The 25,452-nt window shown below is 51.3% G+C and overlaps 1 protein-coding gene across 4 annotated transcripts in view; it reads right to left on the minus strand.

The window, feature by feature from the left end:
• Positions 1 to 18,330, minus strand: part of SHANK3 (SH3 and multiple ankyrin repeat domains 3) — a 512,191-nt gene extending 493,861 nt beyond the window's left edge. For 2 of the 4 annotated variants that reach the window (XM_084808829.1, XM_084808826.1), the window contains exons 1-2: positions 18,250 to 18,307; positions 4,610 to 4,745 (exon numbers count right to left, since the gene is read on the minus strand). The gene's annotated coding sequence lies outside the window, so the exon portion shown is untranslated. Of the gene's footprint in view, positions 1 to 4,609; positions 4,857 to 18,249 lie in introns of those variants that run through there. The other 2 variants (XM_084808827.1, XM_084808828.1) reach the window with 2 other exon arrangements.
• Positions 18,331 to 25,452: the final 7,122 nt, after the last annotated feature.

Below are 25,452 nucleotides of genomic sequence, written 5' to 3' on the forward strand. Positions count from 1 at the left end.
CAAATAAATATTGCAAATACTGCAATGTTCCTTAAGGCTTTCAGATCTTTCCCCCCATGCCTGAACTGGTGGTTTCCCACATACATACATGCACACACACAGATCACCCCTCTTTGCCTTCAAATTTTTTTCTGCAATTAGCTTTACATCCCCATTCATGTCCATAGAGGAGATCTGGCCTCAAAGTAACGCTGCAAGAGAAGGTCCCCCACGCCCTTGGCAGAACTCACAGGCAGCTCGCTACCTTTATTAAATACCAACAAAAAGCATTTCTGCTTCCTTTATGCAGATCTGCCTTGAGAACAACCACGCAGCCTGCTGCTGGGCTTTTTATGGAATGCCGCCCCCAGGCTGGAAACAAGCAGAGAAAGAGAGATGACCACGGAAGGGAGTCAGGACTTCACAGGATCACCTGCAAGTGCAGCTTGCCAAGGAAGTCCCCCCAAATGTGGGGCACTCCTGTGGGCACGCAAGCATACTGTCCTGGAGTGAGCAAGGGCTACAATTATTGGGGGGGAGAATAGGTGGAAAGCCCCCTCACACACACACACACACACACACACACAGCACAGGGGAGTCAGCCCCTCTGCCTCTTACCAGTTCTGGATCCACCCAAACCCCTCTGGCATGGCCGCCACCAACTCTTTGGGCCTAAATCCAGGAGTTGTGGACCCTGAGATGAGCTCTGGTGAGAGAAGGGGAACAAGCGATGGCTAAATTTTCAATATTTAATGACTGAGAGTCTCCCTATTAGCCTGCTTCTCCGATAACAGAGCTGTGTCTCCCGTGACAACCAGACGCAGGCAAGGGTTATGGGACAAGTCCCTGTGTTGTTTGGGGAAGTGATGCACAGTGCATCTCTCGGCCTCCTTTGCACAGGTCACTGTCATGCATGTGGCAATGATCAGAAGATGGTTTATGATGTGGCAGAGATGCTCTGGGAAGGAGGCGGCTTTACAATCATATTCTCAGCTGCTGGCTGTGCCATTTGTACAACTTTGATCAGAAATGAACTTTGTTGAGTTATGTTTGCCTATCTTCCAGTCATTACTCTGACCATAGCCCACATTCAGGACTGCAATATTTTGCTCATGACAGCAGCCACATATGAACAAGTGTAACACATGGCCAGTTCACAGATGTGACTCGATGGTCTTGTAGCCCCTTCCAATCCTACTATTCTATGATTCTATGATTCTATCACATAAGATCTGCTCAGACTGAAGCGAGTTTAAAAAAAAAACAAAGACAGTGCTGTCAATTACGTGGTGCTCTACAGAGCGACCTAACAAAATAGAAAGGCCCCTGCCCCAGGGAGCTTACATCAAGTCCAGCAATCTGTCTCCAGCCGTAGCTGATCAGATATCCCCCCTGGAAACCTCACAAGAAGAGCATGAAGGAAATAATCTCCCTTCAGTGTGCCTGCAGGCATTTGACAATCACATGGAAATTTAAAGAACAATTTATCCATCACTTGTGAAAATGTCTATAGGGCTGATTAGCAGAGGTGCAACAATTCTTTTGAAGCATTCTGGTTCTTGCTCAATGGATATGTAAACCTGGAGTAATGACTATGAGAGGATGAGATGGCTAGATAGCATCACGGATGCAATGAATATGAACTTGAGCACGCTCCGGGAGAGAGCGCAGGACAGGAAGGCCTGGCGTGCTATGGTCCATGGGGTCACGAAGAGTCGGACACGACTGAACGACTGAACAACAATGACTATGGATGGGCGAAGACAGGCAGACAAATATTCTGGAGCATGATGAAAGTGGGTTAAACACAGGTGCATGCCAAGACCCTTCACATCCCAGCAGAGAATGCACCTTTAAATGACATTCCCCACACTCTATCTGTCCATCTGTCTGGCGGTATTTCCCCTTAAGAGTGTTTGGCTGCAGTGAGGGGCACACCAACCCTCTTCGGGATTATTAGACGCACAATGTGCAGTGCATCCCATCCTCTCAGCAGGCCAAAGGAGCACATGGGCACAGTATGAACAAGTGTTTTGCCTGAATCCCCCCCCAGCCCAGAATGCACCAGTGCTTGTGCTATAACCTCTCAAAAGGGCATGCTGTTCCCCCAGAATCCTCAAGTCCTCCACGCAATGTGTCTGTTTGCACGATCAAACAGCCCACTGTGGCTTAAGTTAAGTGGACTGTGGCCAGCAGCAGCCATTTTGAATACTGAAGCCACAACCGTGGCTTGTACTGTCTTCTGAACTTGGCAGGAGTGCAAGACTTAAACAACCCCTGCAGGTTAAACAACCTCCTGCAGTTGGCAGGAGTGCAAGACTTGCACAACCCTAAAACAGAACCCATGGCCTGTTTTAGGGTTGTGCAAGGGTTATTTAACCAGCGCACAACCCCCCCCCCATCGGGTTCAGACGACATGATAATCCTGAATTTCCAGTACGGCGCCTGTGGGTGTCGCAATTCATTGTAGCTTAAATAAGCCACAACGAGCCCCGGCAATCATGCAAACCTAGCCACTCATAGCCTCTCATGTGGTGCCTCAACCCAGCCCTGCCCAAAACAAGCCTGTCTTGCTTACTTCCCACCTTGGCTGTTTCCACCGGTCTTGCCTCACCTGCCCGGGCCCTAGGAGACTTCCTAAGGGACCAGCTGCTACTTTGGGTTGTGTGAAGGTGCCTGTGCTGTCTTTAGAGCAGCTTGAGGGCATCTACCCAGGAAGAGACTGTTTCTGTCTCGCCTATCCCAGTGTTCCGCTGCTCAGAGGCCGCCAGGAGGAGAGATGCCATGGGGAGAAGGGGGCCCTTTCTTGGCTCAAGACACGGGGGCCCTGGAGAGAGGAGGGCTTCTTTCTGCTGCTTAAGGGTGGGCTGTTTGAAGTGCCATGCATGGGGGGGGGGGTCTTTATCTCTTTTGCTGTGACTCTGATGTGGAAGAGGTATCTTATTGTTAGGCCTCTTAACATGAATTGTTTAATGTGGGTATAATGTTGAGACTATTGGTTCTGGATATTGTTAACTGACCTCTGCTGTGCTTATTTACATTCCTGATATATTTTAAATGAGCTGTAATTGAGTTAATATTGCACTGTAATGTATTATAATTATGGCTATTGCATTTCTTTGTTTTTGTGAAAAGCTTTGAGCACCATGTATTGTGGAAAATTCAAATAATGACTATGACTTCCCATCTGGGAAGATTTACTTCACAAACTTTTGAAAGGCCTGAAAGAAAAAGGGGGGGGGGATTCAGACCCTTTCCCCTGACCTTCACGCCCCATCTTGTTTCCACTTTCTGAGCCACCGCAGAAGTACTTTTCAATGCAAGTCTATTCCGGGCATTATCCCTAAAAGCAAGCAAGGCCCTTCCTTACCACCGTATTTTAAGGCTGTGCAGCCAGTGTCCCTGCCAGGTTTTTCTGCTTGGATTGCACATTCTAATCTGGGCATCCCCTGCTAAGCACAGGAGTGAATCTGGAACAAAAACTCTCCACACCAAACAAAATTGACACCCACAAGGAACACATGTTCCCAGGAGGAAGATCAGCCGCCAGCGCCTGTGCTGCTGCACCGCTGCCCTCGACACACGCCCCAGCCAAGATCCCCCAATCCCACGCACCCTCCGCACCAAGTGCCAACCTGCTAGCAGGGCAGCAGCTGGCCACACCAGGCAACCACATTTTCCAGAGGAGAGGCAAAGCCTGGCTCAGGACTCTGCTTCCCTCCACTGCAACTAAGGTCGCTTATATACCCAGCTTCCCTGAAGCTCCTTTTCCTGAGAGGGTCTAGCCACAAACTGGACTACACCAGTGCCAGATGCAGCTGGCTACATTTTGTGGCATGCACTGGGGGTTCCGAGACCTTCCTTCCTGCCCTAGGGGGCCCACTAAAGCCGAGGGGCAGCAGGGCTGGCGCTCTGCATGCCTCTCCTCCTCCCCTGCAGTTCTATACACATGCGGCAAACGCATGCTACGGCTTCATACGAGCAATGACGTCCCCACCTCCGTGACCGTTTCCACACCTGCTCAGACAAGCAGTGTACATCCGTGTTCCAGGGGCACAGCGAATGACCAAACAAGTGTGTGCCAGTGGACAGTATGTGAGTATCGCAACCCAGACAAGCACCTCTATCTTCATCCACATTTGCTGGCACAGCCCCCCCCCCCCCATGCTCATACACTGCATGCCACCGTATTTGAGTCATGGTATACTTCTCTGTCACTCCCATCTTGACCCACATCCTCCAGGACACTTCCTGCTTGCACGCTAGCATGCACTTTCCACTTCTTGCACACTCACGCACCTCAGCACACGTCCCTCTAGTAGTCAAAGCAGCCACACAGCCAGTTACTCACACACACACCCAACTATCTCGACCCAGCACAGTGTGCACTCTCCGGAGTAGCACTCTTGGCACATTTCTTCTAGTGCGCTCGTCTGGATTAAAGTGCAGCCTTACTCTGCGTCACGGTCCACTCTCACTTGTGGCAAGTTGGCCTCTGTGCCCGTTTCGCCCTCAGTTCCTCAGCAGTCCTCTGCCGCCTGCGCCTCTTTGCCTGGCGCGTGTCAGGCGCCCCCAAGGCCGAGAAGAGGCTGTACACAGCCCCCTCCCCAAGACCCTGCAGAACTCTTACCTTTGGAGGAGAGATCGCAGGCAGTTCTGGGCTGGCCTGGCAGGATCCGAGCAACCATAGCAGCACTCCCTTGCTCTCTCGCTCGCTACAAGAGTGAGAGAGAAATGGGGGGCGGATGGAGCGGGGGGGCGGAAATCTGGAGAGGAAAGCAGCAAGAAAGATAAATTTTCAGCTGTGAACTCAGCCCCCTCGGCAGCCTGGGGAACAGAGTGTTAGTTTAAGGTGTTGTCATGGCAACGGGAGGATGTGAGAGAGGGGGAGAGGAGGAGAAGCAGGAAAGTTCAGAGCGGCTGCAGGATGCCTCTCGAGGCGGCAGCCCAGCAGGCCACGGGGGTGGGGGGAGGCTGCGTGGAGCTCGCCCAGGACCCGGGGGCAGGGACCACTGCACCTGTGTGTCCCCACCAGCATCTCCACCCACACGCAGAAAATTGGCACCCATGTCCCCTTCCCTCCTGCAGCAGCAGGCGCTGGCCGGGTCTCAAGGCTACCAGAAGTCACGGACTCTGGTCTGGAGCGTTGCTATAGAGTGCTGAGGGCTGGGCACTTCACACATGCTCAAAGGCACTCTCCTCCTCTTTCTTCATGATGTATTACATTTTTAAACCACCTTTATCCCAAGGGCTCAAGGTGATATATGCATGGTCCCCCCCGTCCCATTTTATCCCAACAACCCTGTGCGGTAGGAGAGTTTGAGAGTGTGACTGGCCCAAAGTCACATCCAGTGAGCTTCATGGCTGAACAGGGATTTCAACTCCATAGCCCTAGTCTGATGCTGTAACCACTACACCACACTGCCTTAAATTCACTGTGGCTGCAGAAAGGGAGGGAGAACCCAGGCAGCTGCCCAATACCCTGGGTCTTAGGTGAGAAAGAGAGAAAACAGGTGTTCCTGCTCACTGAAGTGAAATGCCAGGAGTTCGGCAAAGCACATGCTCCCTCACCGGCCTACGGCAGTCAGCACAGCTCTGCTGTGCAAGAACCGCTGGGGCCTTTGACAGGGCCTGCTGCCTGCAGCACTTCCCGATGCGTGGGGTTCATACGATGAAGCAGGGGCAGGGAACCCCTTTCATCCAAGGCCCAAGTTGAACTTTGGAGAGGCCGGCAGGGGCCAAAGGCAAAAAGGGGTGGGGCCAAATGCATCCTGGAGCTTAAAGGTCTTCATGCCAGCAGGAAAGACTTGGGGAATGACCAAAGGATGGGCAGTTGGAGGGGTGGGGGGGGGGGAGAATGTGGCCAGGGGAAATGGCACGGCCTTCTGGGAAGCCCTGGAGGGCTGGAATGGAACTTCAGGAGGGCTGGATTTGGTCCCCGGGACCAGCCTCCCCACCCTGGCTATAAGGAAACACCAACGGTATTTGAGCTCTGCCCACATGTTTAGAAGCCGCCGCCCCCCCCCCCCAGTAACTGCTGCATCAGCATGGAGCAAATCAGCCCCCCAAGCCATTGTCTACAACAACAGGCCTTGTTCCTAAAAGCACCCGGACAGATTGTGCTCTCAGCCATGCCTGAATGGGTGTTTGCAAGGTCCTTTGGACTGGAAACTGGGGCAAAGGAGTGCTGGGCTTCCACAAATGTTTCGCACCTGCTGTGAAAAGTCAAAATTACACCTGCGCGCCCACACACACACACACCACACTTTGGACGGGAGCTCCATTTTTAAGATAACTCAGGTCCAGTCTGCACAAACAACGGATCATGTAGCAAGACTCTTACCACTTCAGCCTGAAAGTGTCGGGAGTCATGTCTGAATCCTCTTCCGCCACCCTCCTGAATGCCCACACATAGAATACTAGACCAGCAGGCAGAAAGCTGGGGTAGAACCTCTTTCTCCAATATATAGTTTTCTATGTGCAGGGCGGGCTTTGGGCGTGTTTGTTTTTCAGTTCAGGGGGCCGTCCAACTGTGTGATTGCCCAGCTTCAGCTTGAAGCGGCCAAAGTGCTCCTGGACTGTGCTACCTGGTCAGCCATCCATGCGGCGTTCCCCACGCTGGTGCCCTCAGATGTGTTGGATGGCAACTCCCACTTTTCTAGCCAGCCTGGCCAGAACTTCTGGAGGGCACCAGGTTGGAGGCAGCTGGCCGCCCCGTTCAATGGGCTTGTGATCTCCCCCACACCCCACTCCAGACAGACACTGTGAAGGCTGGGAACTTGCAGAAAGTGAAACAGCGAGGAAAGGAACGGCTGGGGTGCTGGGGCGTCTGTGGGCCTCCGACAGACTCCCTCCCCTGGGCCAATGTACCTATCCAGCCAAAGCCAGTCTGACTCAGCTGGGCCTCCAGACTTCAGCAGCCCCCCGCCCCGAGCAGATCTTTGTTAAGACCTGCCTCACTCGTGTCACTGCTCCCCCGCTTAGAGAGAAGGAGCCAGTGGCAGGAGGCAGGAGGAGAAGCCGAGCCACAGGAAGCCAGGGATGGCAGCAGGCTCCCTACTGGTGGCTGGGCCTTGGCAAATGCCCCACAGCGGGGGGGGGGATGTGGAGCCTCCAACAGTGTCCACAACGCTCTCCAATCCCTGCCCCTTCAAAATATTTTTTTAATAAAACCCTTAGAAAATGTTAAGATGGCCTTCTTCCTCTCCCTTTCTAGCCTGTAGCCTTGCTCCTTCTCTCCCTTTGCCCTGGTATTTCCCCCGCCCTCCCAGCTTCTAGCCTCACTATTTCTCTCCCCACCCCTCTTTAGCTCACTGTTTCTCCCCCTCCTAGCATCTAGCCTTGCTCTTTCTCTACCCCCTTTACACCTCTGTTTCTCTCCCAGCCTCGAGCCTCGCTATTTCTCTCCACCCAACTCCTTTCCTCACTATTTCTCCCCCATCCCCGTTCCTAGCCTTCTTCTTTCTCTCCCTTCCTCGCCCCTGGCCTTGCTCTTTCTCTCCCACTCACTCCTTTATCTTACTGTTTCTCTCTGCTCCCAGCCTCTAGCCTCACTGTTTCTCCCCCACCTCTTCACCTCATGGTTTCTCCCCCTCCTAGCCTCTGAACTCACTCTCTCTCCCCCCTCTACTGTGCTATTTCCCCCTCCCTCTCAGACTCTAGCCTCATTATTTCTCACCTCCACCACTCTATAATTCACTTTTGACTAGCCAGGCTCCCACGGCAGTCATCATGTGACAAGCCACATCCTCCGTGGGAGCCATTTTGTGGTGGCACCCACAGCAATTTCTCAAAGGTGCCCACAGGTCCAAAATGGTTGGAGATCCTTGCCCTAGAGTGACAACCCGTGATGCTGGCCCTCAATGACTGGCCCCTTTTCTAAAAATGATCTATGCACGTTTTAACCAGGCCAATGTGACAGCTTCCCACAAGGAGCTCTGGGAAGAAATGGGAGCTTTGAAAGAATTATTTTTACAGATAAATTATATATGAAGATGCCTTATAGGCATGCCTGGGCTGCTCTGACTGGCAAAGACTCTCCGGGTCTCTGGAGAAGGTCCATTCCAGGCCTGCTAGCAGAGAGCCTGTTGATCTGCAGTTTCCCTGAACCTGCAACATGCTGCACGCAAACCATCCCCTCTCCCAGCAAGCTCGAGGCCCTCCCACACAGAATCATAGGTATTGCGGCAGCCTTCCCCAATCGACTGCCCTCCAGAGGTGTTGGACTGCAACTCCCAGCATTCCCTGGAGGGCACCCGCTTGGGGAAGGCAGATGTAGATACACGCGATGGAAGAGGGCATCTTCCTTCTGCTCCAGCATCTGAAGCAGAAGGGTGAAAAGGCTGCCCCTTGATTTGTGCAGAGATGGGTGGCACCTGACATCTCACTGAAAAATGAGGAGGAGGAGCTGTTGAGCACCCCAGTTCTGGGGAGAATGTGGCACCGCACTCGTCGGGAACGGATGGCTGTGCCGCAGAGACCTTCTTCCTTACCTGCCCTAGGTTCTGTGCTGGGGCCAAACGCCACAGCCTGCTCAGCACTTGCCAAGACTGACTCCCAACCCATTCAGCCTGCTAGACATGGGAAAAGCACAGCTGGAACTAATTGGGCTGCCCTGGCCCCGGCCTCCTGCCCAGCAGCTCCTGAAGAAGGGAGTGGGCAGATGCTGCGGTCGGGCTGGTCGCTCCCTACACAGAATACAGGGTCTCCCCCCTCCAGCCGGCTCCTTGCCACGCCCCCCAGATGGCTAGCTCTGACCTGGCTGCTGGCGCTGGAGTCACCATCCCTGGCTTTTGCTTGCCTCCTGCCTTGCCTTCCTGGCATTCCCGGACCAACTCCAGCCTTGCATCTGCCCTCCATTCCGGTTTAAAGACAAAGAACCGTAAGGACGGTTGACCGTCAAAAGTTTGCACCTGGACAGCAGAGAGGACAGGTGGCACACAGGTCACCTGGTCACAGTCTTCTGCAATCTGATGAGATGGGCTGTATTTCTACTTAGATTATAGCAATTATTTCTAAATTTGCATCTATACCTATAAAGAAGCATGTGCACATTTTATGCAAATCACCGCCCTCCTTTTTCGTGATGCATTTCCTCTTTTTTGGCAATTTATAGGTGGCCACCCTTATTTGGCCCTCTGAAAAATGCCCCCCCTTTGGCACTTGCTCCCATGACCTGGGTTTGCTAGCAGTCTCTCTGGAAAGGTCCGAACCTGCCGCTCGCAATGAACACCCATTTCCCACATAAGAAAAATACACTCTTAACAGCCAAGCTAGACTTGCAGTGCAACATGTGGGGGAACAGAGCGGGCTCCTCCTCGGAGCAGGGTGGGGCACGCTGGCCGGGGGAGCCATCCATGCTGACTAAGTGCACCATTGTCCGAGAGCAGGAAGATTCGTCACAGGAAAACAGAGACTGGACAGCTGCTCTGGGCTGGCAGCGGGGCGCTTGGCCTGGGATGTGGGCCTCTGGAAAGAGAGGCCCAAGGAAGCGCCCTGGTGTGGTCCGTGGTTGTTCAGCTTCCGGTCCTGCAGTGTGTTTATGTGGAAAGTCACATCCTGCCCTTCCAAAGTAAAACAAAAGTAGTTCACAAACAATAGAAGGCAATTCAAAATAACAGCAACCACCCATCAAAATATCTGTCTGTCTGTCTATCTATCTATCTCGGGAGCAAATCATCACAGCACAACACCTAATATAAAAATTGTAGCAGATCATTAGAAGCTGGACTCCAAAAGGAAAGGTTGCGCAGTGGTTGGGGCACCAGAGTTATAGCCCTGCACGGAATCCGAAGAGTCTCAGCTGGAGGCAGAACCTTCAGAAGACCTGCCGTGTGGGGCGGGGGAGGTGTCCCACCGGAGAGTGGGGAGCAGATGTGCAAGGATCAGGCCTCTTGGCACCAGCGGGGCCTGCCTGGGTTTGAGCATGCATCCCTCCCTCCCAGTATGGTTGTAAATACACAGATTTCCACAAAAAGGCACAGAGGTCTCTGGGGTACTCCCTTCCAGGAAAACAGAGCTTGAGAATTAATGAGTGAAATGTTAAATTCGGGTGTTCATCGTATAGCTTTCAACTATTTTCTGATCTCTGTCCCTGGTGGTAAATCAATGTCCCCATTTTTGCCTTTTGGGGATGTCTTCTTCAAATCCATTGAGATGCTACAGTTGTTTTCCTTTGGGGTTCAGCTTCTTCCCCAGGATATCTATTTCACTAGGGGCTCTGGGAGTCACAGAGCTGGAAGGTCTTGGAGGCCATCTAGTCCAACTGTCAGGAGCGCCCTAGCGGCCTCTTTCAGTACACTCCAGTAGCTAACTCAAGACACAGTTGAAAGGAATCTTTTCAAGGCTTTAATCCTTTTACAACTTAATGACTCTTTCCGATGATAATCACCAGCGACTAAGCAATGAACAGCAGAGTAGCCTATGCTCCGGGTAGGCAGTTGGTCCCCATCTGAAGGAGAATTACTTGAAGATCCTGAACTTACGGGCTAGGGAGAGATCCTCCCTCTTTCCCTTGGGTCCACGGGACGGGGCCGTTGCTTGTGTGCCAAACGGATGCTATGCCTCCTTTCGACGCCCTCCATCGCTCGTCGCTCCCTGCGTTTGTGTCGAGTGTCTAGCAAGCCCCCTCCCACGCTTTCTCACTGCTAGGATCACTATCTATCTCAGGAATGGCGGCAGGAGGAATCTCTGCCAGCTGCTGTGCCTGTGAGGGATGAGCTGGCTCCTCTCCCACGGATTGCTGATCCTCCTCAGAATCAGAACTGCTCTGGGGTTCTATCGGCTCAGTTTCCACCCTGACACCAACCTCCTGCTGGATGCAGGAAATCCAGAGCTGGAGCATCCTGACCAGATGGGTGCTCAGCCTCTGCTTGAAGACATCCAGCAAGGGAGAAGCCACTGCCTTATCGTTTATTTAGGGAAGAGGGAATTATTTCTACTTTCAAACTACCCTTTCTATTCAGGCATTTCTCCTAATGTTCAACCAAAATCTACCTTCCTGTAACTTAAGCTCATGAGATCTAGTCCTAACCTCTGAGGCATCAGCAGTGGAGGCTGGTGGTCCCTATTTCAGTGGGGCTGTGAATCTGCTTTGGGTTTCAGTCAGAGCCAGCCAGAACTAAAAAGAAGCTATCCAAGATGCTTCTTTAGAGTTCTGACTGGTTCTGACTGAAACCCAGAGTGGATTCACACCCCCACTGAAATAGGAACCACCAGCTTCCACTGGGCATCAGAGAACAATTCTCTTCCCTCTTCTATGTAACAGCTTTTTAGGGATTTGAAGACTGCACCTATGTTGTCCCGGGCTTGTTTTCCATATTACCGACCATCTTTATTCCCTCCGAGTGCGTTCCAATTTGTCTATGTCCGTTTTAAATGCACAGCACCCAGAACTGGACACGGTACTCCAGATGAGGCTGAACTAGTGCAGAATAAAGTGGAGCAATTAGAAATGATGGTTCTGTTCATGCAGCCTAGACTCTCATTCACCTTTTTCACAGCCACATCACCCTGCTGACTCATGTTCAGCTTATGATCGACTCCCATCTCAAGTTCCTTTTCGCATGTACTGCTGCCAAGCCAGGTATCCTCCAGGAGTTATTTATATTGAATTTGCAGTTACGATACCATACAATAAATAATCGAAACAAACCAGAAAAACTAGGTGAACGGGGGTTTGACAGGAAGCATCTTTTAAGTGAGAAGACGGGGCAGACTCATGGTGTATCATCTAAGAATTTTGGCTGTCAAGGAGTCATGATGATGATCCTTCCCAAAAGGGTATCGTGGGAATGGGGGACAACTTGCAACAGACTGCTTGCTTGCACATGCAGGTTCTTTCCAGAAATGCAGACCTTTGCATCTGTCTCTGTTGTGTTAGTTTCATGGGTTAGTTTCAGCCCAGTTTTCCATTTTATAAGGGTCCATTTGAATTTTATTCCTGTCTTCTGAGGTGTCAGCAGCTACCCTTCCCAGTTTTGTGTCATCCGCAAATTTGATAATGATTCTGCAAATGTAAGTCCCGCCCCACTAACCATTTGGAGTTCTTTGAGAATGTTACCAAGCACATGGGTAACAGAAGTGATGCAGAAGGAAAAACTGGTGGGAGGTTCAGGATGGATAAAAGGGGCAATTTCCAGAGGGGCAGCTGTGATAGTCTACTGCAGCAAAAACACCAGAATCATGTGGCACCTTTTGTTGTTGTTCAGTTGTTCAGTCGTGTCCGACTCTTCGTGACCCCATGGACCACAGCACGCCAGGCCTTCCTGTCCTGCGCTCTCTCCCGGAGCGTGCTCAAGTTCATATTCATTGCCTCGGTGATGCTATCCAGCCATCTCATCCTCTGCCGTCCCCTTCTCCTTTTGCCTTCAGTCTTTCCAGACTAACAAATGTATTCTGGCATAAGCTTTATGGACTATAGCCCGCCTCGTCAGATGCAGAATGTTATCGAGACAGGTATATCTACACACACAGAGTTGTGGGTATATATACACAGTATATGTGGGGGTGGGGAACAGAGTTGTAAACAGTTTCAAAAGTTTAATTTCAAAACTTTAATTTCAAAGGAAAATTTAATTTAGAAAGTACTGACAGTGACGTGACTGTCACCGTTAGAACTGTCTGCATTTAATGTTCTTCTGACTTCACTGTTTACAATTCTCTCTCCCCACACACACGCACACACACATCCTGCCATCATATATACTGTGAAATGTATACCCGAAACTCTCAGTAACACCATGCGTCTGATGAGGTGGGCTGTAGTCCATGAAAGCTTCTGCTGGAATAAATCTGTCAGTCTTTAAGGTGCCACAAGACTCATTGTGGTTTTAGACAGAAGGAAGGACTTCTTCATGCAGCGCATAGTCAGACTATGGAACTTGCTTCCTCATGGAGTGCTGCAGGTCACTAATTTAGACAACTTTAAAAGGGGATTAAGAACATAAGAAAAGCCCTCCTAAGTCAGACCAAAGACCTATCCTCTAGCATCCTATTCCCCACAGCCAGGACTGGCTGGAGACATTTTACTGCCTGAGGTAGAACAGCAAATCCCCCCGCTCCCGCCAAGTCAAGGTGCAGATTACCACAATCCAGCTAAATTATGTGGCAGAAAATCCCGCAGGCACCTCTTCCCATCGCCTGGCAGTAAAAGTGCAATAACAACAAGCTGGTTGGAGGATGCTGGGAGTTGTAGGGTTTTTTCTGTCTAAACATGCATAGGATTGCACCCTAGATAACTAACAGCTGGCTGCCCTCTCAGGACACCCAAAGTCTGCTGCCTGAGGCGGCCACCTCACTCTGCCTGATGAAAGGGTCAGCCCTTACCTGGAACAGAATAGACGAATTCTGCAGTCAATGAAGGAAACAAAATCTTGCAGAGCCCAGGATGGCGGGACCGGCCCGAGGCTTTCACTGCACCATGGCTGCAACTATACAGTCCACAGCGTGGCCATGGCACTGTTAGGGCTGGACCTTGGGGCTAACGTCTAGGGCCCCCCGCAGCCGGAGGGGGCAAATGAACACCTGAGAGTGGAAGGTGACTGAGGCCGCAGCAGGCAGGCCTGGCAGCAGCACCTGGGCCAGCACAGGCATTTAAAAGAAGCACTGAATGGCCAGGGGGCAGCTGGCTGCACATGTGCACGGTTACGGAGACTCGTTTTATTGTTTTTACTTAAAATATATTTATACTATCCTTTCATATAAGAAAGTGATGCTTATTCCCAAGTAAATGTGTCTTGCATCAGGGAAGCAGAAGCAAACTCCGTTTTATTCCCCTAACGATGACGGTGCTTTGATATAAGTTATTGGAAAGGCGAGACTCACATGCTCAGCGTATCCCCTCTTGTAATCAGGGTTTGCTAATGTTTCTTGTTCTTGCTTTAACATATTAGGAATGTAGAAGCAGTTGTAAAGTGTGAAGTGGTGGAGAAGAAAAATGTTCCTTGCGTGCTTCACAACTGAAGTAATACACACGGCCATGTAAAGCCCTCCCTGCCCCTGCCTCCGTCCCCTCCCCTGCAAATAAGACCATTAAATCCAGGATCTAAAACAGGTGTGCATAACTTCTTTCAGCCTGAGGGTCAAATTCCATTTCAGAGAAGCTCTCAGGGGCCGCGTTCCAGTGGTGGGCAGGGCCCAAGGCAAAAGGGATGGGGCCAAAATCCGAAAATGCCAGCCTAGTGTAGCTTTCGGCTCTGCCAGTAACAAAGCCTTAGGAGAGGCTTTTCAGCCTTTTAGGGCATCTCTGCAGCAGCCTAAAATCCCGCATTTAAAATGGGGCTTTCTGCTTCCGTTTTAAATGCAGGATCATGACGGACTCCCTTTTACAACCTTTCAACCCTACTATTCTATGATTCTACACGCGCTTCCTTCCCCCTTCCCCCCTTCTCTGAGTCTTCCATATGTTTCATTATACAGCTGCTAGATGGCTCTGTGGTCTAGCTCCTCTTACTGAGATTTTATTTTTTCGTGAGGGAACTCCAGTGGAACTCAAGCGCTGTAATTTGATAGCTCATTATCTCCGATCTTTTAAAAAATGGAATAAAGGTCATTTAGTGCAGGAGACACCCTGGAAGTTAACAATGTCATCTAAAGGACCTGCAAACTTCTGTGAGTAACAAATCTCAATAGCAGGATAAAAGCTCCATGTGAAGAAGCCCTTAGAATGGGGGAAAACTGCAGAGAAGCCAGGAAACTGCGAATCTATCAGTAGTTGGGGGAAAGGGAAGGGGGCATGACCATCTGAGGACTCAAGGAGAATTTGGCTCTGGGGCCCCTAGCCTAAAATTACCTGGCTACACCACAGCAGTGAAGGCCCAATGTGGTGGCCTCCAAAGATCTCTGGAGAAGATGCTAGGGTGCCTCACTGGCACTTGACACAAATCCTTGGGTGCATTTGAGCATCAAACATGCCACCACACTGACACAGCCCAGAGGTGACTAGAACCATAGCTGATGCTGGAATATACATCTCACAAAGGAAACACAGGTTTTTGTAAGTCCTGGAAAGCTTTGAGAAGTAATTCCTGAAAGCAAACTAGGCCCCAGCAAACACAACCTTAAAGGCCGCTGAAAAGCATTTCCAGTGCAAATTATTTTACTTGGCTCTTTGAGAACACTATTTGCTTTTATCTCCCTCCAGAATACCCAAACCTCTTGCTGCTTGGCTTTGCTTCAACTGGGCTTAAATGCTGCATGCAAAGAGCGCTGACCTCTCTCCCTAAGCCACTCGCTGTGTTCTGGGTTTGGAAACTCCCCCCCCCCCCCCGCAGGGATACACAGCGAGGAACTTGCATAAAGATTATGTTATTTTTAGGGCAGTCAACCCTAAACGTTAGTCAGCCAATCATCTGCCTTTTAACCAGTTAATTGATGCATTTTAAATGTATTTGCTTATCCCTTCCAGGGCAGAGGTCTTGTCCTAGAAAAAAGTTTGTCGTTGGCAGATGTACATGTTTTGCTAAATTATGTTCCTGTGCTTTGGGATCTGCCTGAAGACCAACGAAGGTGGTCTATGTGAGCACTTATGGTTGCAAAGAGACTTGTGCTGCAACACTGGAAGGACAAGTTCCTGCCATCTATTATGCCGTGGACCGAAGCCATTACCACCCTCTCAGTACTTGACCATGCAGCCTGTCACGGATAACAGCAGATGGATACCTGTTTGGACTCCCTGAGCAGACAGACGATCTGCTTGATTTCTTATCTGTTTGTGTTTTATAGACTAACACTTAACATGAGCTGCCATCCGTGTTCGATCTACCATCAAATTTCAGCCCACTCCCCTTTATGGTTGTACTATATATTGTTCAATTATAACTGGAAAACCAATGTGAAACGATTTTTTAGAAGAGGATTTGCATATTAACAGAACCTCAACGGATAGGCCTTTGGGAGGTTATTAAAGGAAATGCAAGGTTTGTTGCAAGTTGATGAATAAAAGCGAACACTCCAGTTGTTATTAGAAGAGGAAGGAGGCCTTCTTTCGTACAGATTGCCACCTTTGTTCCCTCTTGCACGCCACGTAAGAACCATGTCATTCAAGCTTAATGCCAATTAACTCACCCTCACCAATACTGGCCCCACCAAGTCACCAACTAAACTACCCTTCCCCAACCTGGTGCCCTCCAGATGTGTTGTACTACAGTCCCCACCATACCCAGCCAACATGGCCAATGATGGGAGTTGTAGTACAATATATCTGGAGGGCACCAGGCTGGGGAAGGCGGAACAAAACCTCCAGTTGACTCAGTCTACCCTTCAAAGCCGCTGCCATTGTTGGCATCGTTACCTCCTGGCACTAAGTGTACCACAAGGGACAGCCTATCCTAGTCGGCAGGCCCTCCTATTCCCACTTTAAGGATGAGGAGCTGGGCTTGCTCAGAGCGTGTGGGACACACTGTTGTGGCTGCCCACACCATTTTCATGGCTGAGGAGGCATTTGGACCCAGGCCTCCCAGCTGAAACACCAACACCACACCGCCCAGCACCTGCACTGTGGCACATGGTCATCAAACCGTTGTCCAGAAATCCGCTCGCCAGCTTGCATGGGGCAAATGCCCCATGCCCATCTTCACAACAGCTCCCTTGCCAAAGCCACCATTGGGAGGAGATGGAGTTCGGAGGAGCTGGCTGCCTCCCCAGCACAAGCGAGAGAAGACCCTGCCTGCCACTTCCTGAGCCCTCTGGAGAGGGGCAGCTGGTGGCAACCATCAGTGCTGCTGCACTAGCAAGGACAAGCCAGACTCTGAGGGGCCCTGGCCAAGAAGTCGATCTTCGTACTCTATGATTCTATGATTCCGTTATTTTACCGATTGGATGGACCATAAGGGAGGAGGGCGCAAGCCACAGACACCCTAGGTTTCATGAAGAAAATGCCCAAGGCCACCACACATGGAGGGCTTTGTTTTGTTGCTCATTCTGAGGCCCAGAAGTTGAGATGTTTGGCCAGAGGAGCATCACGCGGGGGCTTACCTGTGCCGCTGGCCCCAATGAGTGCCTTTTGGGCATATGCCCCAAAGCCTGCCTCATTACCACAAATGGCCTGTGTGGAGCCAAGACCAACTCTGGACCCGTCCCATGCGATAATAAACATTCCCTGGCGGGATCAAACACACAGTCAGAGCCCCCTGCCCATCCATCTCATTGGGCGAGCCTGGATTCAAGGACTATGAGAAAAACTCCTCCCTCCCTTTCTCCACACCATGCATGAGTCTATACGCCTCCATCATGCTCCCTCTTTACTCACCTTTTTTCTAAGCTAAAAAGCCCCAAATGTTGCACCCCTTCCTCATAGGAGAGTTGGTTCAGCCCCTTGATCATTTTGGGTGCCTTTTCTGCACCTTTTTCAGCTTTACGATATCCAGACCAGAACTGCACGCAGCTTTCCAAGTATGGCCACATCATAGATATGTATAAAAGTATTATAATACTGGGAGCTTTATTTTCGATGCCTTTCCTAATGATCCGCAAGACAGAATTCATTTTTTTCACATAGCCACACACTGGGCGGATGCTTTCATCAAGCTATATCCACCACAGCCCCCAAATCCCTTTCATGGTCACTCACCACCAGCTCAGACTCCATCAGCATGTATATGAAGTTGGGACTTTTTGCCCCAACATGCAACACTTTACAGTTCCTTACACTGAACTCCATTTGCCATTTTATTGCTCTTTGCCCCATTTTATTTTTGGGGTGGGGAGAGAGCGGGGGGGGGGGAGAGAGAGAGAGAGAGAGACTTTTGGAGCTGAGCAGTTTGCAATCTTTGCCTGGTATCGTTTTTAGGTGTATTTGTATACATTTTATTTATTTACTCTCTCACTTATTTACATGTATAAAGGCATTATGATACCTGCAGTTTTATTTATGACCCTTTCCCCAACACTTTTAAAAATCTGAAACGTGCTGTTTTAAGTGACCTTTCCAGAGGAAAACAGAGGAGGCTGCCTTACCCTGAGTCAGGTCTTTTGTCCAAGTTAGCCCAACCTGATTCGGGGTAAGGCAGCCTCCTCTGTTTTCCTCTGGACTGCAACTACCAGCATCCCCAGCCACCAGGGCCAGGGCATGAGGATGGAGGAGGCTGATCTATACGGATGGGCAGCGGCTCTCCAGGGTTCCAGGCAGGACAGGACACCAAGATCTCCTTTCTGCCTAGTTGCAGCCCAGTTAGATTCCAACAACATGTGTGAGCAGGGTTTGTCCCCACTGTGCATCACTTTGCACTGACACGATCCACCCCGCAGTGAAACAAAGGACCCATCCCTTACCTTGTGGAGGCTCACACGCCGCCGTGTCCAGCTCCCTTCACAACTCAGGAATGGCTCCAAGAGGAAAACTGCCGCTCCTAGCTCAGCCCCCTTCCTTCCTGCTGCTCGCCTGCTTGCCAGGGAAAGGGTGCACGAACTCTCGCACACACTCCCCACTTCCAAGCTCCTACCTGGGAAAGAGCAGTGGTGGTGCACACTCTTGGCTGGCCACCCCCGGGTAGGGTGGTGATGGTGGCACCCCTCAGGCAACAGGGTGCCTGAAGCTGGAAGGCACCAAGACAAAGCTCAAGCCTGCGGCCAAGATTAATTCTGCCCGCGTGCGTGGAGCACACTTTGCTCTTGCCTTGCTAGCCCTGGGGAGGGGCAGGGAGCACAGAGGCCTCACCATGAAGCCCACCCTGCACGTCTCGCCCACCACCCCTGCCTGGCTTCTGAGAGATTTAGCAGACACTGTGCACATTTTCAGCTGTATCATCACAGTCATGAGGCCTAGAAAACTGCTATGAAAAAAAGATGTAGATGCTAGTTATTGCTGAGGAGGAGAAAGGGTAATTTTAGGGAGGTGGGAATGGGTCAGGATCTTGATTAGTGTTATTTAAAAACATGCAAAACTTTAAATTAAAAACAGAAACTGAATTCTATGGGCAATCCCACCCTCTGGGTTTTAGACAAATTCCAGGAGGGCACGGCTATCAAGGTCACAACAGCCAGATGCTAGTTCCTCTGGATTCAGAAGCAGCAGGCCTCAAGCACCAGTCTGTGGGGCAGCTGAGGGGGAACAGAGCAGTCTGAGGGGTGGCGAATGATGCCAGCAGGAAGAAAGTGCTGGACTGCCTCCCTGTGAATGCTGCCTCCCTGCGCCACTGTGGGCCTCTGTGAGAAACAGAGCGCTGGACAAGATTTCCCATTGGTCTGATCCAGCCCGGATCTGCTTAGCTCCAGCTCCTGAAGAACTGCAGCATGCGCGCAGAGCCCTGCTTCTGCGCAAACCGGGCCTTCTGCTCTGGGTTGGGGTTAGCAATCCAGGTGGTGGCAACCCCTGGAAGAGGGCCACTGTGCCTGTGCCTGTCAGAGGGAGGGAGGAGGAGTGCTCTCACATGTGCTTCTGGAGACTGGCAAAGAAGAGGGAGATCTGGCTGTTGTCAGGCCTGTTATCTCAGGATATTGGTAGGACAAACTATCTGGACAGGCCAGGAAGCAGCTTTCCGGAGCTGTGATTGCAATTTCCTCCTGCTCTAAAGCAGCTGAGCTGAAAACCCCCTCCAGACAGGCAGTGACCCCCCTCCCCACAGCCGCCGCCGCCTCTTCCAGGGCTTACTCTTTATGCTTCCTTTAGTGCACAGGAGGCATCTCCCTGCCTTTGGACAGCAGCGCAGCAGACAGAAATCAACAGGGGAAGCCCTTCCAAGCATGGAGGTGCAGTGAGAGCAAAAGCATTATGATGCCGGCTAGAGGGCAGAGCTCTTCGCTTCACACACTGCCCTCTCCCTTGCCCTCAGTCCCTCATCTTTTGTCGCCAGAGGCTACATGGATCACCACAGGCATGACAAGCCAGTCTCTTCCGTGGCTGGTCCAACCGTTGGCTGCTGCTTCTTTCGCTGCTGCTCACAATGGCTGCCCAGCCTTGGCCACCACCGACTCGCACAATGATACTGCGCGCGCACACACACTCCCTTATAATTCTGGGGTCCCCAAGGTGGTGCCCATTGGCACCACAACGCACAGGCACGGCCCTTGGCACCTGGCAGTCTTCCTGCCCCTCCTGATTTCTTAACATTTCAATTTAAAAATTTAACTGGGAGGCTGTGAAGCACAATGCCAGCCTCCAGCACTATCTCCAATGGCCAGAGATGCCTCTGGGCCCCAGAGGCATTCTGAGAAAATAGAAATGGATGGTAGCTGCAGCTCAGCAGTTTGTTTTGCAGTGTACCAAGTTGCCCCTAAAAAGGAAAAAGGGGGTGGAAGGGGGCATCTTAGGGGGGCAGGGGGGGTGGGAAGCAAGGGATGTGTCTTGCCTGTGCTGTGTGTGTGTGGGGCGGGGGGAGGTATTTCACCATGTGAGTGTGTTTCTTGAAGCATCACCAATCTGCCTTCTCTGAAATGGGTATTTTGTTGTGCTTTGTTTGGGCAAGCATGGCTGCAAAACAGAGATCAGCTCAGGCCTCACCTCTGCCTTGTACTTTGGTTTTGGAGCAAGTTACTTTTCTTTAACCTCACCGGTTTGCCTCCTAGGAAATGGGGATTTGTGACTGGCCACGCTCACTGTGGCAGATATTTTGCAAATGGGCAAGCCACCCCATGGCAGCCATTTTGTGAGAGCACCGACAACACTCTCTAAAAATTCCAAATGTGCCCACTGGCCCTAAAAACTCGGGGACCCCTGCTCCAATTCCACTTCGTTCCTAGTTAGCCTGCTGGCCAAAGTGCTGTGTAGTTGCTCTGGTTCAGCAAACTGTATGTTACTTCACTTGCGGAGGACTTGAGGTCTTGCAAGGAGCTCAGTTCCAGTTCATCAGCTCGGGACCTGCGAGGTTTACTTAAACCAGCTTGCCAAGTACTGGAAGACTTGCAAAGTGTTTAGGAAGCTCACATCTTGCAGAGCTTACCTTAACTGTCAAATTGGGAAGGAAGCTCAACGAAGACAAAAACTGGTTGGAACAGACGTCACATCAGGAGGGCATGTTTCAAAGGGAGGTGGCTGGAAGTGCTAGAGAACAGCAGTGCTGCTGGCAGGATGGGCCAGCCCGTTGGCTAAAGACGCTGGCTTGCTCCTTGCGGTGTTTGACACACAGCTTGTCGATAATGCACGAGGCTCAAGGAGCGTCATTCATTTATGCAGCTCCTTTGCGAAGATACACAGCCCTCCAGCACTCACCACCAGCCTAGGAAAAAGAAGAGCAGCCGTCGGACCTCTGCATGACGAAATGGAGAGCCTGCTTCTCTTGGCACACAGCTGGACAGAGCAGCCCAAGAGACAGCCTGCTTCCCCACCACCACCATCACCCAGAAGGTTCCAGCACCCAGGTTTGCACTGAAGCAATCCTGAAACTTATTGCTCTTTGACACTGGTGCAGCACCCCCCACCTGCCCGCAGTTCTGCCCTCTGCCTTGGCCTGTCTTCCCACAGTGAGGAAGCGCTCCGTCGCCAGGGCCGCCCGGCAGAACAAGCCACCCGAGGGGTCCTCTGAGGATGAAATGTCTTCGGGCAGCCTCCCCCAATCTGGTGCCCTCCAGAGGTGTGGGACTGCAACTCCCATCATTCCCAGCAACTCCCATCATTTCCAGCCAGGGAAAGATGGGAGTTGCGGTCCAACACCTCCAGAAGCCACCAGGTTGAGGAAGCCTATTTTAAGGGCACGAGGGAAGTCGCACATGGAGCTGTCAGTACTATCAAAATGCCGGTGCCTCAGGGGACCCCAGGGAGGGCCCACTAGGAGCAACGGCTGACAGTTTCGGGGAGGTCTGTGGTCAGTGCTGCCTATCCCCCTGTGGGGGGACAGTACATTTTTTTAAAGGCCAAGCGGGGGGTGGCTGGCTGGCTGGCTGGCTTTGCCCTTCTGTGGGAACTGGGCCCAAAAGCAAAATAAAGATAAAGGGCCAGGCTATTCCTTTTTGTTTTCCAGTCAGCAAGGACACCTGGGCAGGGTGTGATCCAGGAGGCGCATTGCAAGTGATTGCAACAATCGCTTGCACTGTGAAAAAAAAAAGGAAATTCTCAAGGCACAATCACAAACCATTCCAACAAGAAGAAAAGGTGGAAGACAACAGAAGAAGCCAATGTGGCTTCACAAAAAGCTTAGGGATGACCTGGAAACAAAAAAGGACACATATAGGAAGCAGAAAGAAGGCCAAGCAACAACGGAAGAGTACAGGCAGGTAGCACAGAATTGCAGGGATGGCGTCAGGAAGGCTAAAGCTGAGAATGAGCTGAGGTTAGCAAGGGATGCTAAAAACAACAAAAAGGCTTTCTTCAGCTACGTGCATAGTAAAAGGCAGAGGAAAGAAATGGTGGTTCAGCTATTAAATAAGGATGGGAAAAGATAACGGATGACAAAGAAAAGGCAGAGGTGCTCAATTCCTACTTTGGCTCAGTCTTCCCCCAAAAGAGGGTCTATGACACCACCACCACCCCCGGCAAAGGCGAAGTACAGGCTGAAGGGGCAGGATTGCAGCTTGAGATCGATAGGCATATGGTCAAGGAACACCTCATTACTTTGAATGAGTTCACATCTCCAGGGCCAGATGAACTGCACGGTTACTCGAAGCCAACATGGATTTGTCAAAAACAAGTCCTGCCAGACAAATCTGATCTCATTTTTTGATCAAGTCACCTCCCTTGTGGACCGTGGGAATGCTGAGGACATAATATACCTCAACTTCAGCAAAGCTTTGGACAAAGTGCCCCATGATATCCTGATGAGCAAACTAGCTCAAAGTGGGCTAGATGAAACAACGATCCGGTGGATCCACAGTTGGCTACAGAATTGGACTCAAAGAGTGCTTATCAATGGGACCTTCTCAAACTGGGGAGAGGTAACGAGTGGGGTACCACAGGGCTCAGTCCTGGGCCCAGTGCTCTTCCACATTTTTATGAATGACTTGGAGGAGGAGGTGCAGGGAATGCTGATCAAATTTGCAGATGACACCAAATTGGGCGGGATAGCTAATACTTTGGAAGACAGAAACAAAATTCAAAGTGATCTGGATAGACTGGAGCCCTGGGCAGAAAACAACAGAATGACATTTAATAGGGATAAATGCCAAGTTCTGCACCTAGGAAAAAGAAACCAAATGCACAGTTACAAGATGGGGGATACGTGGCTCAACCACACTACAAGCGAGAAGGATCTTGGAATTGTTGTCGATCACAAGCTGAATATGAGCCAACAATGTGATGTGGCTGCAAAAAAGGCAAATGGTCTTTTGGGCTGCAGTAATAGAAGCATAGCTTCCAAATCCCGGGAAGTACTAGTTCCCCTCTACTCAGCACTGGTTCAGCCTCATCTGGAGTGCTGTGTCCAGTTCTGGGCACCACACTTTAAGAAGGATGCAGACAAACTGGAGAGGGTTCAGAGGAGGGCAACAAAGATGATCAGGGGACTAGAAACAAAGCCCTATGAAGAGAGACTGAAAGAACTGGGCATGTTTAGCCTTGAGAAGAGAAGACTGAGGGGAGATATGATAGCACTCTTCAAGTACTTGAAAGGTTGTCACAGAGAAGAAGGCCAGGATCTTTTCTTGATCATCCCAGAGTGCAGGACATGGAATAATGGGCTCAAGTTACAGGAAGCCAGATTCCGGCTGAACATCAGGAAAAACGTCCTGACTGTAAGAGCAATACGACGATGGAACCAATTACCTGGGGAGGTGGTGGGCTCTCCCACACTGGAAACCTTCAAGAGGAGGCTGGACAGCCATCTGTCAGGGATGCTCTGACTTGGATTCCTGGATTGAGCAGGGGGTTGGACTCGATGTTTTTGTACGCCCCTTCCAACCCTACTATTCTATGATTCTATGAGAGGAGATGCTGGCACGGAAGGCCCCTGCCGCTGTGGGAAGGCGCCCGCTCTGCAAGCAGAAAGCAGCCCCACTTGAAAAGGATTTTGGGCAGCAATGCTCTGACCCAACCCTTGAAGCAGGGCTGGGGAACATCTGTCAGCCTGAGGGCCAAACTGCAACATGGGAAAGGCCTCAGGGGCCATGCTCCACCTGTGGGCAGGGCCAAATGGCGTTATCACCATCGTAAGCGTACTCAGAAGCAAGCAGGATGAGGCTTCTTCATGACTACTCAGAAGGAAGCAGGACTGAATCATTCCGTGGCACTTCCAAACAGCATCCCAAATGCCAGGCCTCTGCATGTCCCCTCGCAGGCATGCAGGTCTTGCAAAGTGCACCCCTCCGCTCCATGCAACAGCTCTCCTGCCTGCAAAGTGCCCAGCTGCTGCCAGTCAGAGCGGAGAGCACTGAGCTGGTGCGACTCGGCAGAAGCCAGGCCGCCTCAGATGTCCAGGCCTTTCCTCACATCATTCCGTCAGGACACCGCAAGGGGTCCTCACCCCTCTTGGATCGCGGGGTGCACACAGCCGCTCGAGCCAGTGCCAGCCTGGGTGAGAGAAAGGGTTCTTGCTTGGCAGAAGGGGCCCGTTTGTGCTCGGAACCCTCTTCCTTCTCACACAGGATTGTTTCGCAGTAGTTGAGAAGTGCGTCATTGGGATTACTACAGGGAGGACTGAGAGGGGCAGGAGGCGCGCAGTCAAAGCCACCTCGGGCTGCGGGGAGCTGAGCCACGCAGGGGAGATGGCAATGACCTCAGATGGGTGGGGTCCAGGAGGAGAGGGCGTGGAGGAAGCTGCCCTGATGAGGGCTGCTGATTGAGTCACGCTCCTGGAGAGAACAAAGGGGGCTGGATGGGAAAAGTGACCCCGGAGGATCCTAAAAATCCCCCGCCTACGCCTGTGTAGACCTACCGCATCATCTAAAAGTCCGTCTCCAGCTGTGCTACTGCCAGCTTTTTCTTTCCTTCCGCTCTCTGCCTTGCAAGGGGCTGTGTGTCATGAACTGGGGCCAGAGAGAGCCCCTGAAAGCCCCTGGCGCTCTTCCTTCCCAAAGAGGGGCATGGCATCTTGGTCCCAGCATGCCTAGAGGCAGCCGGAGCCCTTTTATGAGAGGGAGGCACAAGCTTGCTGGATGGTGAGTCTGCAGAAGCAGTGCCTGTCGCGGGGGCCAACACAAGGCAAGAGCTACTTTTCTGCAAAAGAAACCAGCCTGCAAGGGACTCTCAGCATGGGGAACAAGAGGGCATGCCAGTACTGTGTGTTGGGCTTCACAATGGCCAGGATCCCATGATCATGGAGGGGAAACAGGCCACAGTTGCTTATTTCCCCCACTCTTCCACACATGCCAGTCACGTGCTGGGGGGGATCTGCATAATTACCCTCGGCAGCACAGCTTGTCGTGTTGTGTGGCTTGCTGCTAACAACAGCCCATGGGTTCTAGGTAGCTTGTGCTGTCATGTGAACATGGTAGCTTGTTGCCAAGGTAACAAGCCACCATGTTCACATGATAGCACAAGCCATGCTGCTGAGGGTAATTATGCAACCCTCGGCATGCACAGGTGGTGGTGGTGGGGAGATAAGCCGCTTTGGCTTATTTCCCCCTCTGTGATCATGTGAACCCAGTCAATGGCCAGATGTGCACGATTGC

This window comes from Heloderma suspectum, chromosome 7 (assembly GCF_057233095.1).
Source record: "Heloderma suspectum isolate Gila_16-S chromosome 7, 16-S_ref, whole genome shotgun sequence".
Classification (NCBI taxonomy): Eukaryota; Metazoa; Chordata; class Lepidosauria; order Squamata; family Helodermatidae; genus Heloderma; species Heloderma suspectum.